Source organism: Gymnoscopelus braueri (assembly GCF_963280865.1).
Source record: "Gymnoscopelus braueri genome assembly, chromosome: 11".
NCBI lineage: Eukaryota > Metazoa > Chordata > Actinopteri > Myctophiformes > Myctophidae > Gymnoscopelus > Gymnoscopelus braueri.
In genome coordinates, this window is record NC_137613.1 from 47,059,002 (window position 1) to 47,072,582 (window position 13,581).

Below are 13,581 nucleotides of genomic sequence, written 5' to 3' on the forward strand. Positions count from 1 at the left end.
TACTGTGGTCGCATCACAACATTTAACACCAAAATAAGTCAAATGCATTATGAAAACCAGTGTTGTAAAGTAACTAAGTATATTTACTCAAGTACTGTACTTAAGTACAATGTTTAGGTACTTTTACTTTACTGGAGTATTTCCAACTGTCTATACTTTTACTTCTACTCCACTACATCTCAGAGGCAAATATTGTGCTTTTACTCCACTACAATTATTTGAAAACTTTAGTTACTAGTTACTTTGCAGATATAAATTATGACATTATAAAACATACCACATTAACCACTTAGTAGCCCTATTTTAAACCTAAGCTATTTGAAAATAGCCGATCTACAAGCTCACAACGTGTCACATCGCGACGCGTTGTGAGCTTGTAGATCTGCTATTTTCAAACATTATAGTACTGTTACTTTTGGTACTTTCAGTACATTTTGATACCAATTTTGTAAAGTAAATTTTGAATTCCTGACTTTTACTTGTAACAAAGTACTGCTACTTCTATTGACACTTTTACTTAAGTAAAATATTTGAGTACTTTTTCCACTACTGATGAAAACATTTCAGACGGACGGAAAGGTTATGCCATTTGATGAACATGCGCACGCACACACACACACACACACACACACACACACACACACACACACACACACACACACACACACACACACACACACACACACACACACACACACACACACACACACACACACACACACACACACACACACACACACACACACACACACACACACACACACACACACACACACACACACACACACACAGCTGTGAGGATCCATCCTCAAGCTCAAACGGCGGAGCAGCTGGAGTTCAAATGATCTTCACTGCCTTCATCATCAGCCAGTCCCTGACAATGATTAGAACGGCCCCATTACATCTATTAACATGGCAACCACAAGATGTTATAAGTAAAGCCTGACAGCTGTCAACTGTGTCAACATGTATGTGATCATGCACTGTTATTATATAAATATATTCTGGATAATGAAGCAAAAACCATTGTTTTTCTGTATTATTTTTTTCTTCTGTTTTTTTTTTTGATTATTGTTGTTATTGTTTAATGCAAATGGAGTATATTTATACGTTTGCATAGTGAACTGATGACCAAAATAAAAACGTACAATGTGAAAACAAAGTGAACTAACAGAGTGGAACATTTAAAACAAATGTCTCAAAAAAAGCAGAGAGCTTAAAAGGAAAAAACTAAGAATGTGTGCATTTGGAATCCTATTCATCCATCATGTCATACATACAAAATATATGACTTTATTGGATAAATGAGAATCCAACATGACCGGCACCATTGGGTTGCGATTTAGGAAGTTGCCCACACACACACACAAACTAGGACGTGAAAGTGCATTAGGCCAACGCAACATCCCTATCGTCTCTGTCGGGTGGACACCTCATATGTCCAAAACTGTTACTTTTCCAGGATTCAAATTCAAAAATAGCAAAAGGAGCAGATCTACAAGCTCAAAACGCGTTGCTTCGCGTCGTGTTTCGAGCTTGTGGATCTGCTGCTTTTGACGCTTTTGTGCGACGCTGTAGTATGTGATCAAGTAGGGCTCAAGTGGTTCTCAACCAGTGGTCCGGGGACCACCAGTGGTCCTTGAGGGAGTTCCAGGTCGTCCCCAGCTAAATGATGGACAGTTGGTAACCAAACAGAGCCTTATAGATCTTTAACTCTTGAGAGCGTAAAATGAAACCATTTGGTTTCATTTTACGCTCTCAAGAGTTAAATTATTGTTAAACATATGCATTACTTAATTAAAGAATTATATTTAGAGTTATTTTTGATCAACGTTTGCCTGTTTATCTCTCCTATTGGTACCAACATCAATACAGCATGGAATTATGGACAAAATCTTATCCAACGACAACAAAATATTCTGAAGTCTTGGGTCTGAGAGGCTAAATCTCATCAAACGGTGGTTCCGTGGCTCAAATGCCGAATAAATAACGGACCTTGACATGAGAAGTGTTGAAAACCACTGAAAGTAGGGCTGTTAAAAAACACAAAAAAGTTAGAAATAAGGAGATAAGAGGTTTTCTGTGGTACGTCGGACTAACAGAGAGCGCAGAGGGAAGCTGTCCCCGCCAGCTGATGCGTCTGTGGCCCCAAACAAACAAAGTGCACTTTGTCAGGTCGGTCCACAGCCAACGTCTTCTGTGCTGCAGGGGACACGGGCCTTGCCAACGGGCCCGTCAAGAACAGTGTGTGTGTGTGTGTGTGTGTGTGTGTGTGTGTGTGTGTGTGTGTGTGTGTGTGTGTGTGTGTGTGTGTGTGTGTGTGTGTGTGTGTGTGTGTGTGTGTGCGCCGGGGGTTTCTTTTGGCAGAAGCATTCACAGACACAGTGTTGTGTACCACTTGAGCCCTACTTTTTACTTTGCGCGGCGACGGTGTCGCGCGGCGGAAATAGCAGATCTGCAAGCTCGTGACAAGCTTGCGAATATGCTCTTTTTGAATATTTGTGAAGAATTGTGAATATTTCTCTCTTTTAAAAAAAAATGGTTATGCCTTGTCATGTTTTGTTTTCACAATAAAAGCCTCAGACATAGTTTTTTCTCAAATAAAAGCTCCAGATATGGGTTTTCAAAATACCACCCGGGTTTTTCTAAATAAAAGCACAAGAGAATTAGTGAGCTGTCGGCACAATACATTTTCCCTTGAATGAGAACTTTTCTAGTTCATACTGTGCAGTCAGTGAGGGGTCCCTGGACCCCCTGACATGACAATGTTTTGAGAACCTGATGTAAAACGGACAGGTGAGTAAATAAGAAACTTGTATTTGCCATGACCTCTGCTTGAGGGCAAGGAAAACAGAGTGTGTGTGGGGGGGGGAGAGAGAGAGAGAGAGAGACAGCTAGAGAGAGAGAAAGAGACGGAGACACAGAGAGAGAGAGAGAGAGAGAGAGAGAGAGAAAGATAGAGAGAGAGGGATTGCAGTTGTATTCTAGCATTTGTATAGCCTGCAGCATTCACATGACAAGACAGCCTACACAGTATGTGTTTGTCCACGCGTGTGTATGTGTATGTGTATGTGTATGTGTATGTGTATGTGTGTGTGTGTGTGTGTGTGCGCGCGCATGTGTGTGTGTGTGTGTGTGTGTGTGTGTGTGTGTGTGTGTGTGTGTGTGTGTGTGTGTGTGTGTGTGTGTGTGTGTGTGTGTGTGTGTGTGTGTGTGTGTGTGTGTGTGTGTGTGTGTGTGTGTGTGTGTGTGTGTGTGCGTGTGCGCGTATGTGTGTGCCACAGCTGCCAGCCGCGGAGCAGAAAGCCCCTCCAACTTGTCAGAGTGAATGAAGACAATATGTGTGTTAACGCATATATATGTGAACATATACAGTACAGTACTGTATATACAGTCTGACCCCAATCTGCTGCCTCTGTGCGTGATTATTGCCAACAGCCGCGTGGACAAAGTGTATCGTCGGGCAGAATAAACCTCTCATCTCCATATTTTAACGCCCTACTTGTTCATTATACAGCGTCGCACAGAAGCATCAAAAGTAGCAGATCTACAAGCTCAAAACGTGCCGTTCGGCGCGTTTTGAGCTTGTAGATCTGCTGCTTTTGATGCGTTTGAATTCGAATCCTGAAAAGTAACAGGTTTTGGACGTAGTGAGGTTTCCACCCAACAGGTGATGTACTCGAGTAAATACTCAAGTATTCAGAAAGTGCAAATGACTAAGGACATTTTCACAAATTTCCAGAAATTCCAGAAAGATCTACAAGCTCTCAACGCCAGAGGCTTTAGTGGTTGATTTATAATATATTTTTGTACGTTTTGGTCCCAAGAGTCCCTTCCTAGAAATGTAGTGGAGTCAAAAGTACAATATTTCTATATGAAATTTAGCAGAGTGAAAGTCATCAGCTTGCAAAAAAAACTCAGAAAAAGTACAGTACTCGGGTAAATGTACTTAGTTACTGTCCACCACGGACAGCCTAATAGACACTGCTGTTTGTGTGAAGCTTCGCTTGCCTAAAAGATTTGTCATTTTGGACAAGGGACGCCCTATATGAAGTGTGTGTGTGTGTGTGTGTGTGTGTGTGTGTGTGTGTGTGTGTGTGTGTGTGTGTGTGTGTGTGTGTGTGTGTGTGTGTGTGTGTGTGTGTGTGTGTGTGTGTGTGTGTGTGAGAGTGTGTGTGTGTGTGTGTGTGTGCAAAATTCTTATGGTTTTGTAAAGCTAGCTCTTCTTAGTTGCACTGTGACACACAGCTCTGTTTACACAATTCTTCATTGCCTTTTAATTTGGATTGTGTTTATTTGACACTAGACACTTTGCTTTGGGAATGTGTAAACATATGGAGAGAGAGAGACAGAGACAGAGAGAGAGACACAGACAGAGACACAGACAGAGACACAGACACAGACACAGACACAGACACAGACACAGACACAGACACAGACACAGACAGACAGACAGAGAGAGCCCTGGCTGCCTATGTTCCCTCCTCTCCCCTATGGGAGATTTGCATCCCAAGTCAGAACACGTGTCAAATGTTTACAAAGACATGCTTCTAAACATAAACACAATGTTTATATTCCATTAAAGGTAGCCTATTTCACATTCACACACTGTATGTAGGCTACTGTATAGCCTATCACATTTTTTACAGACAACAATTGGCCTATTCCTTATTGCATATGAGTTTTCAAATGCCTACTAACTTTGTGTATTACTCTGCTTCAGTAGCCTAATACATAATCAGAATTAGATCGATCGATTGGCCCTATGGCAGCCGTACAACGTTATTACAACGTTATTACAACGTTATTACAATGTCATTACAACCGCACAGGGGCTTTCTTATTTGGAGCATTTCGGGGGAGTGGCAGATCTATATAATAGGCCACACAGCATCAAACTTCGTTCCTCGATCTGCTGAAATGTGGAAGCTTGGGGCATTCAATCCTCTCAACACACTATATAGCCTATTCAGAGTATTCATTCTTCCATTGGTGCCTCCAAGAATGTCGAACCAAACTGTACCCCTTACAGGCTCGTAACTCTTACGGGTTCGCTTGGTTCCATGTGTACGCTCTCAAGAGTTAAATGTAACACTGAGGATCGTACTGAGCAATAAGCACGATCTCCTCCTGGCAAGGCAACAAGTCAAAGCATCTCGTTCTTATTCTGCGGCGGATCCACTGACACTGTGGTCCCTCTCTCCCCTTCACACTGCAGAATTCAACACACCACAACAAGACCCCTTACTAAAAGAGATCTAGCTACACAAGACCCTCTACTAAAGAGATTTATACCACAAGACCCCTTACTAAAGAGATCTAGTAACACAAGACCCCCTACTAAAGAGATCTACACCACAAGACCCCTTACTAAAGAGATCTAGCAACACAAACCCCCCTACTAAAGAGATCTACACCACAAGACCCCCTTCTAAAGAAATCTAGCAACACAAGACCCCCTATCTACCACAACAAGACCCCCTACTAAAGAGATCTACACCACAAGATCCCCCTACCAAAGATCTAGACCCCCTACTAGAGAGATCTAGTAAGTTTCACACACAACGCTTCCATCCGATCCATCTATCCGATCCGTATACATGCATGCGCATTGCGCACAGACGCCAATACGGGCGAAATCAACCAGAGCAACGCGGTCGCATAATGTAACTTTTAAGCATCATCGTAGATTAGTTAGTATGCTTAGTATTAGATATGGAGAGAGAAGTGCACTTACCAGACAACAGTGCTGTGTGTTGTGATGTGTTGTGTGAGTGTGTATCCCCCCCACAGCCAGCCAGCAGCCTTCACTGGGTATACTAAGGCAAGAATGAAAGTGGTCCGATCTGCCACAACAAGAAGAGAAGAAGCGCGTTTTAAATCCTTGGAACGTAAAGGCTCTAATAGTGCGATCATGAAAAAACTAGAGTGATCTATGCAGAGAGTGGAGACTGGAGAGGCTACATAAACACTAGAGCAGGCTGTGTGTTTGTGGGCATGGTAGGAGTGTGTGTGTCTGTGGAGCTATGCTCCCGTCTCTCTCTCCCTCTCTCTCTCTCTCTCAACCTGAACCCCGGCATACACACATACACATACACACAAGAAAGCTGGGGGGAGGCGGGCCAATAAGGAGGAGGAGGAGGAGGGACAGACTATGATTCTTGGGATATGTAGTCCGCAGGCCGCCAGCCTCGTTGCAGGGACTGTTAAAGGGATAGTTCACCCAAAATGTTACTTTTTTTTCTATCATTAGTCACCCCATGGAGACTCGAATTCATAGTATTTTTTTGTTTTTGTCGCATTCCTAAGCCAATAATTTCATGACTGGCAGCGGTTCCGGTAGGAGACACAAAGAGTCGCCTTTGTGTTTCTTACCGGAACCGCTGCCAGCCGGTTCGCCGGTTCACCCTCTCCAATCTCCTTGATTCTCACAGTCAAATGTTGGCAGGCCTGGTATACAGACAGAATAGTACAGCAGTAAGCACATGAATCTCTTCTCTGGCAAACATGCTCACAAGTAATCCCAAATAACCCAATTATCTACAGCCTATTAACATTTTCAAAATGTTGACTTTTTGAATCGCTATAGCAAAATTAATCAACACGCATTGATGTCGGACACAAAACCAAACGCACATAATATGGAGATTTGATTTCCAACATGCACTGATTTCAGACACAGCAGACACCGTGGAGATTTTCAACATGCACTGATGTCAGACACAACTGAAGGAGCCCCAGGGGCCCTGTGGATCGGCGTTGCGCAGTGGCGACAGTTCAGTAATAAGGTTAGGGTTGCCAACTCCAAGAGATTAAAAAATGCGACAGAATTTTTTTGGGGGGGGGTCAAACCCCCCAAAACCCACGAAATGCATAGAAAACTATGCACTATACCTATAACAAAATACAAACACAATGGTCTTGCACCTGCATTAGGCCACTATTCATGAAAAAATATATATATAATAATCTTATTGTAAGTCGCTTTGGATAAAAGCGTCTGCTAAATGACTGCAATGATAATAATAATAATAATCTTATACCCAATCGCCCCTGGCGGTGCAACGTAGGTGTGAGGGCCAATGCACAGATAGCCCGTGTCAAATGCACATAATGGAGTTCTCCAGTTTTCAAAAAATAGTTAAAATACTCGGTCTACAAGCTCACAACATACTAGCTATTTTTGCCATTTGTGTATGATGTACAGTATACGGCTTAAGTGGTTAAAGTGTATGGGCTCTTTTATACCCACTACGTTGATGCCTATTGGGAACATATTCACCGTGATTATGAATCCCACCGAAACGTTATAGGATAGACCCTCCTTGTCTGATTGGCTCCTTGGCAAGCATAGTTTTACTGAGGTTAGGGTTAGGGTTAGGTTTAGGCATAGTTGCAAAAACAAGATCTGTCAATCACAGTGACTACTGGCCAATCACAGTGGGTTTTGCCTAGAGCTGGGGTGGGATCCATAATAACGCGTCAAAGTGCAGTTACTATTAGCATACTGTAGTACTTGGAGGCCATGTGACGTCATATCGCAATGACGTCAGCCATGCCAAATATGCAGTTCCGTGTCAGCCATGGCCAAATATGGAGTTCAAGCTATGTGACATCATATTGATGACACCAGGTGTCTCCACATATGGGGGGATTTATAGATATTTTTTGGACATCGGGCACCGGACTCCCTTGGGTCCTCAGCGATACACCCCCCGAGATTGAAGTCGATCAGCAGAACGGTTCTTGGGATGCGCGAAGGGCAAACACGCACGCACGCACGCACGCACGCACGCACGCACGCACGCACGCACGCACGCACGCACGCACGCACGCACGCACGCACGCACGCACGCACGCACGCACACACACACACACACACACACACACACACACACACACACACACACACACACACACACACACACACGGACACACGGACACACGGACACACACACACACACACACACACACACACACACACACACACACACACACACACACACACACACACACACACACACACACACACACACACGAGCCTTGAGAGAGGCCTCAGGACAAACCCAACACCCCCAAACCAAACCAACGCCCTTTTGGAAACCGATCCATTATTTTACAAAAACGGAAGTCAAACACCACGTCACAAGTTATTTATTTCGTCCCTTTGATGGGTGGGCAAGAGCCAAGACCAAAAAAAAAAGTCCCGGGGACAATAGCCGCACCCTCGGCGGCGCTAAATGGGAGCGTGGAGAGAAAAAAAGACCTTGAGTTAACACATTTAGAACGGGAAAGAATGGGTGTCATTTTTAGATTCCTTTGGCTATTCCAAAATAGCAGATCTACAAGCTCGTAGCGCGGCACCGAGTGCCGCGCTACGAGCTTGTAGATCTGCTATTTTGGAAAAATCGTGAACGTTTGTGCAAATCTTTGAATATAAATATTTGCAACTCAAATCTTTGCTTCTGGGGATTCTACAAATGTCTTCTAAATCCTAACAGTTTTTTGAAAAACGTATGTTTCTATATCAGTGGTTCTCAAACTTTTTCATGTCAAGGACCCCCAAAATTATATGTATTTGACCACGGACCCCCATTTCAAAATATGTTGTTCCAGGGACCACCAGAAGCAATATATAATACAATATAATATAAATATATATATATTCAAATATTTGCACAAAATGTTACAGATACAAGCTCATAGCGCTATGAGCTTGTAGATCTGCTATTTTTGAAGAGAGAGCTAAAGTATAACATATGGATAAAGCGGTTACACAGTATGCGTTCCCGGTCTGAATGGGTTAATAAATGGGTTTCCTGCCTGTGCTCCATTACACGGCCGGTGAATGAGTGATTCAGCAAGGCGGAATATTTTTAGACCAGTGAGTGGTCAAGCGTTAGCCTTGACCCGCTTCTCTTAGGGGTCGGCGGGGCCCTCCAGAGGGTTTGCCGGTGCATTGTTTCCAGAGGGCCCCTCTCTCTCCTTTGCCGCAGTCTGGATCCAGGACAATACTACTGTATAGCACGGCCCTCGCTCGCTGATTGTGTGCAATGGAGCACACAATATGAAGTCCAGACAGAGTGTTAAACAGTGGTGTAAAGTAACTAAGTACATTTACTCAAGTACTGTACTTAAGTACAATTTTGAGGTACTTTCACTTTACTGTATTTCCAAATTTCAATACTTTTACTTTTACTCCACGACATCTATGAGGAACATATTGTACTTTTACTCCACGACATCTATGAGGAACATATTGTACTTTTACTCCACTACAAGTATTTGAAAACTTTACTTTACTTACTGACTTCGCAGATATAAATTATTATATTATAAAACATACTTTAACCACTTTAGCCCTATGCTAGGGCTATATGCTATTTAAAAATAGCAGATCTACAAGCTCACAACGCGCCGCGATGCGACGCGTTGTGACGCATTGTGAGCTTGTAGATCTGCTATTTTCAAACATTTCAGTACTTTTACTTTTGATACTTTAAGTATATGTTGATGCCAACACTTTTATACTTTTACTCAAGTAACATTTTGAATACAGGCCTTTTATTTGTAACAAGAGTATTTTTATATTGTGTTATTGCTACTTTTACTTAAGTCAAATATCGAGTACTTCTTCCACCACTGGAGCACACAATATAAAGTCCAGAGGGAGTGTTAAACACACTCCACATCCACACCAATGATTCGCCATGCAACTCCTTGCAACATGGAACTACTTGCAACTACTTGAAACCATTATCCACAATGGCAGTTGCTAGGAGTTGCATTGGTGCGGTTGACCTTAAAACGGTTGTGTTGCAAGGAGATGCGACTAGTTGCATTGGTGCGGTTTGGCCTATAGGTTGCCTGTTTTTGTTTTCTTCCCTAAAATGCAATTGGCCGAACTTCTGCTCTCACACTAGCTGTGTCTGTGGCTTCCCCCTCTGCTCGCCTCTTTGTTACATCTTGTATGGGTGTATAGGAGTAAAAGTATTTAGTTCTGGTTCCTCAGTCATTTCTATGTTTTTATAGGTGTTTCTGCAGGCTTTGTATAACGTAGTGGTTCTACAAGCAAGCACATCAGTGCATGCAGTGCAGGTGGTTTCGGAGAGTTACTTCTCTGAAACTAGAGTTACAAGGTCCTATAAATTAATTGTGAAAACATTACAGCAATTAATTGATAAAAAAATTAAGAAATGTACTTCTACTTTTACTTGTACTTTAAGCATTTTTCAAAGCATGTACTTTGGAATACTTAAGTATATCTAAAAGCAATGACTTTTTTACTCTTACTTGAGTAACATTTTGACTGAGCTACTTTTACATATAGTGGAGTACATTTGACCAAGGGTACCCTTACTCAAGTACTGGGGTCGAGTACTTTGTCCACCTCTGACTTTACTTAGTATTTAGTATTTCCAATTTCCAATACTTTTACTTCTACTCCACAACATCTCAGCCCATAGGTGCGCGCGTTTTTAGCAGTGGTGGACCCGGGATGGAGTTATGACATTTTTCTACTGTGCCATTCATCCTAGGATATCATAACATCATAGAAAATGTAGGAAAACCGTGGTCCAAAATTCTGCTTTAATATTAGGGGGCTGTAGTCACCAAGCGGGCCGGGTGGTCCGACACGCTGGGGGCGAGCATTCCGCGGAGAGAAAAAAAAATCACACCCAGTGTGAAGAGAGTGGTGCCTTTGAATTAGTGTAACTGGTTGCATTCTTGTGTTGCAATCAGCTGCAGCTGTTGAGGCCGTGCTCAAACGGACGGACGGACGGACGGACGGACCCACACACACGGTCAAGTGTAGGAGTGGCTGGCACAACTCAAAAAGGGTCCGACTAAGTCGTTGTATTGACCGTTCCGGTTACCATGTAGCCTACTGTATGTCACTGCACGGGCTGGGGCCGCACAGCAGGGAGTGTTGGGTCGGGAGGCTCTACATCCTCCCGGTGGGGGCTCCTCACTGGCAGGTAGTAGTAGGGGCAGTAGTATACAACAGTGGTTCTCAACCAGTGGTCCTTGAGGGGGTTCCCGGTGGTCCCTAGCAAAATGATGGTGAGTTGGTAACCAAATGGACCCTTATAGATCTTTAACTCTTGAGAGCGTAAAATGATTCATTTTACGCTCTCAAGAGTTACATTATTGTTAAACATCTGCATTACTTCATTTACAATAAGTCTTACACAATTAGAGAATGTAGAAGAATTGTTATTTTGATCAACGTTTGCCTGTTATCTCTCCTATGGTACCAACATCAATACAATATGGAATTGTGGACAAAATCTTATCCAACGATAACAACATATTCTAAGTTTTGTGTCTGTGAGTCTAAATCTCATCGAATGGTGGTCCGTGGCTCAAATGCCGAATAAATAATGGACCTTGATATGAAAAGGGTTGAAAACCGCTGGTATACAACTGCCGTGACAACACACACATGTGTGTGGGGAGGAATTCATTGGCATAATGACTAAATTGGGGAGAAAAAGGGGTACAAAAAATAAACAACCATTGAAAAAGCATCGTTTTTGTGCATTTGTGTGTGCATGTGTGCATGTCAAAGTAAAAGTATGTATGTCTAGTGCTGATGGTGTAGGAGAGAAAGGAAATGTTTGTGTCTATATTTAGCCTCCGTGGTAGGCTACTGTTCTGTGAAAGCGTGGCAGGCTGTGTTGTTGTTAATATGAAGTCCAACAACACAGGCTGTATTGTTGTCAGCGGTGGACAAAGTACTTCACCGCGGTACTTGAGTAAAAGTATAGATACTCCTGGTCAAATATTATTATGATAAGTTGCTCAGTTACATTTATACTTGGGTTAAAGTACTGGAGTACTATTCCAAAGTACATGCTTTTAAAAATGCTTAAGTATAAAAGTACGAATTACAAAGTACATTTTCTTTTAATATTAATTCCATTACTGTGTTGAAATTTAGAAATGTTCGCCAAACAAATACTAATTCAAAAATAGCACATATGCTAGCTCACTTGGACCTAACCTAAACCTAACCCTAACCATAACCTTAGTGGGGGAACATAGGTCCGGGGAACATAGGTATGACCCCCACTTGTAGACCTGCTATTTCCCCTATTTGTTTCGCTGTGGTTATTTAATAACCATAACGAAAAAAGTACTTTTCCACTACCTTTTTACTCCATAGTGGAGCATAAAGTAAAATATGTGTACAATATTTGTCTTTGAAATGTATAGGGAGTGAAAGTCATGAGTATCCAGAAGAAACAAATACTCAAGTAAAAAAATGCTTAAGTATAGCCTACAGTACTCAAGTAAATGTACCTCATTATTGTCCACAGCTGGTTGTTGTGTGGTGGCTTCATGTTAGGACGAGGGTCTAAGTTTAGGGCACGAGGCGGGCGTGGCGACCTCAGAACTTTTGTTCTCCAGCGCTACTAAAAATATCTCACTAATACTGGCCACAGGTCACCAACAGCTGAAAAGGGAGTTTGTGCAATATATGGCCATTTGTGAGCTGGTTACTATATGGAGAATATTTCTCCACCCGTTTTTTGGGGGGGCGAGCTGTCGTTCACACAATGTCCACATGCCAACAACAAATTAATAACACATTATATTTAGAAATGACACATTTAGACTGTATGTCAAAGTTAGAATGAACAATGTAATGATACAGGATATTATGTTAATAATAACTACGTCACTAATAATAGAACTGCAGGCCATGGCTTTCAAAGTGGGGGCCGATTGGAAAGGAGAGGAAAATGAAAAAAAAAAAAAAGTCATTATATAAAAATGTGAGCATGTCAATATGGTCAGAAATGTTGAAAAATGTCTACAAAATAGTGAAACCATTCGATCTACAAGCTCACAACGCATCATATTGCGGCGCGCTGTGAGCTTGTAGATCAGATATTTTCACTATGCTGTTTTCATAAGCCATTTAGCAATAAGGGGCTATATGGCTATTTTTGGGCCCTTGGCATGGAAAGGCTTTAGGTTACTCTCTTGTCTTTGCAAAGTTATTCGAGTACAATTACTTCATCAAACATCTACTTTAGAATACCCATACTATTACTTCAAATCTATTTACATGATGAACTTGAAGGGATATTTCACTTTAAAACATGTTTGGGGTCATTTTAATGTCTACTCTGGCTTTGGAGTACACCCCAGACAGGGCAGGAATTTCAGGGAGGCCACGAAGGACATGGCTGTCGTTGCCCCTCAGTTTGGCCTTCTGCCCCTCAAAAAATGACATGCCCTGAGGCCACAGTGGCCTTAATGCCCCAGCTGACTGTACCACTTTCTCCTCTGTCTCTTTCTTGTCAACATGTAGACACCAGTGTCTCTTTCTTGTCAACATTTAGACACCAGTGTCTTTTGTTGAGATTATGAATTCTTAACACCCATCTTTAAACCAATCCAGTAACTTTGATTGGTGCAGGGCTGAGCATGGATCAGATTGTAAATACCACAATGTATTTATTTCACTGCAGATAGTCTACATATTAAATTGAAAATCATCCTTAACCCTTAAATTATTTTCAATGGACTAACATTTTGTTTTATGTGATGGCCTTCCTGCCCTGGCAT

At 42.2% G+C, this 13,581-nt stretch overlaps 1 protein-coding gene across 1 annotated transcript in view; it reads left to right on the plus strand.

Annotated features, from left to right (window-relative positions):
- Positions 1-13,581, plus strand: part of tpd52 (tumor protein D52) — a 327,212-nt gene that overhangs the window by 308,887 nt on the left and 4,744 nt on the right. The gene's annotated exons all lie outside the window — the stretch shown is intronic.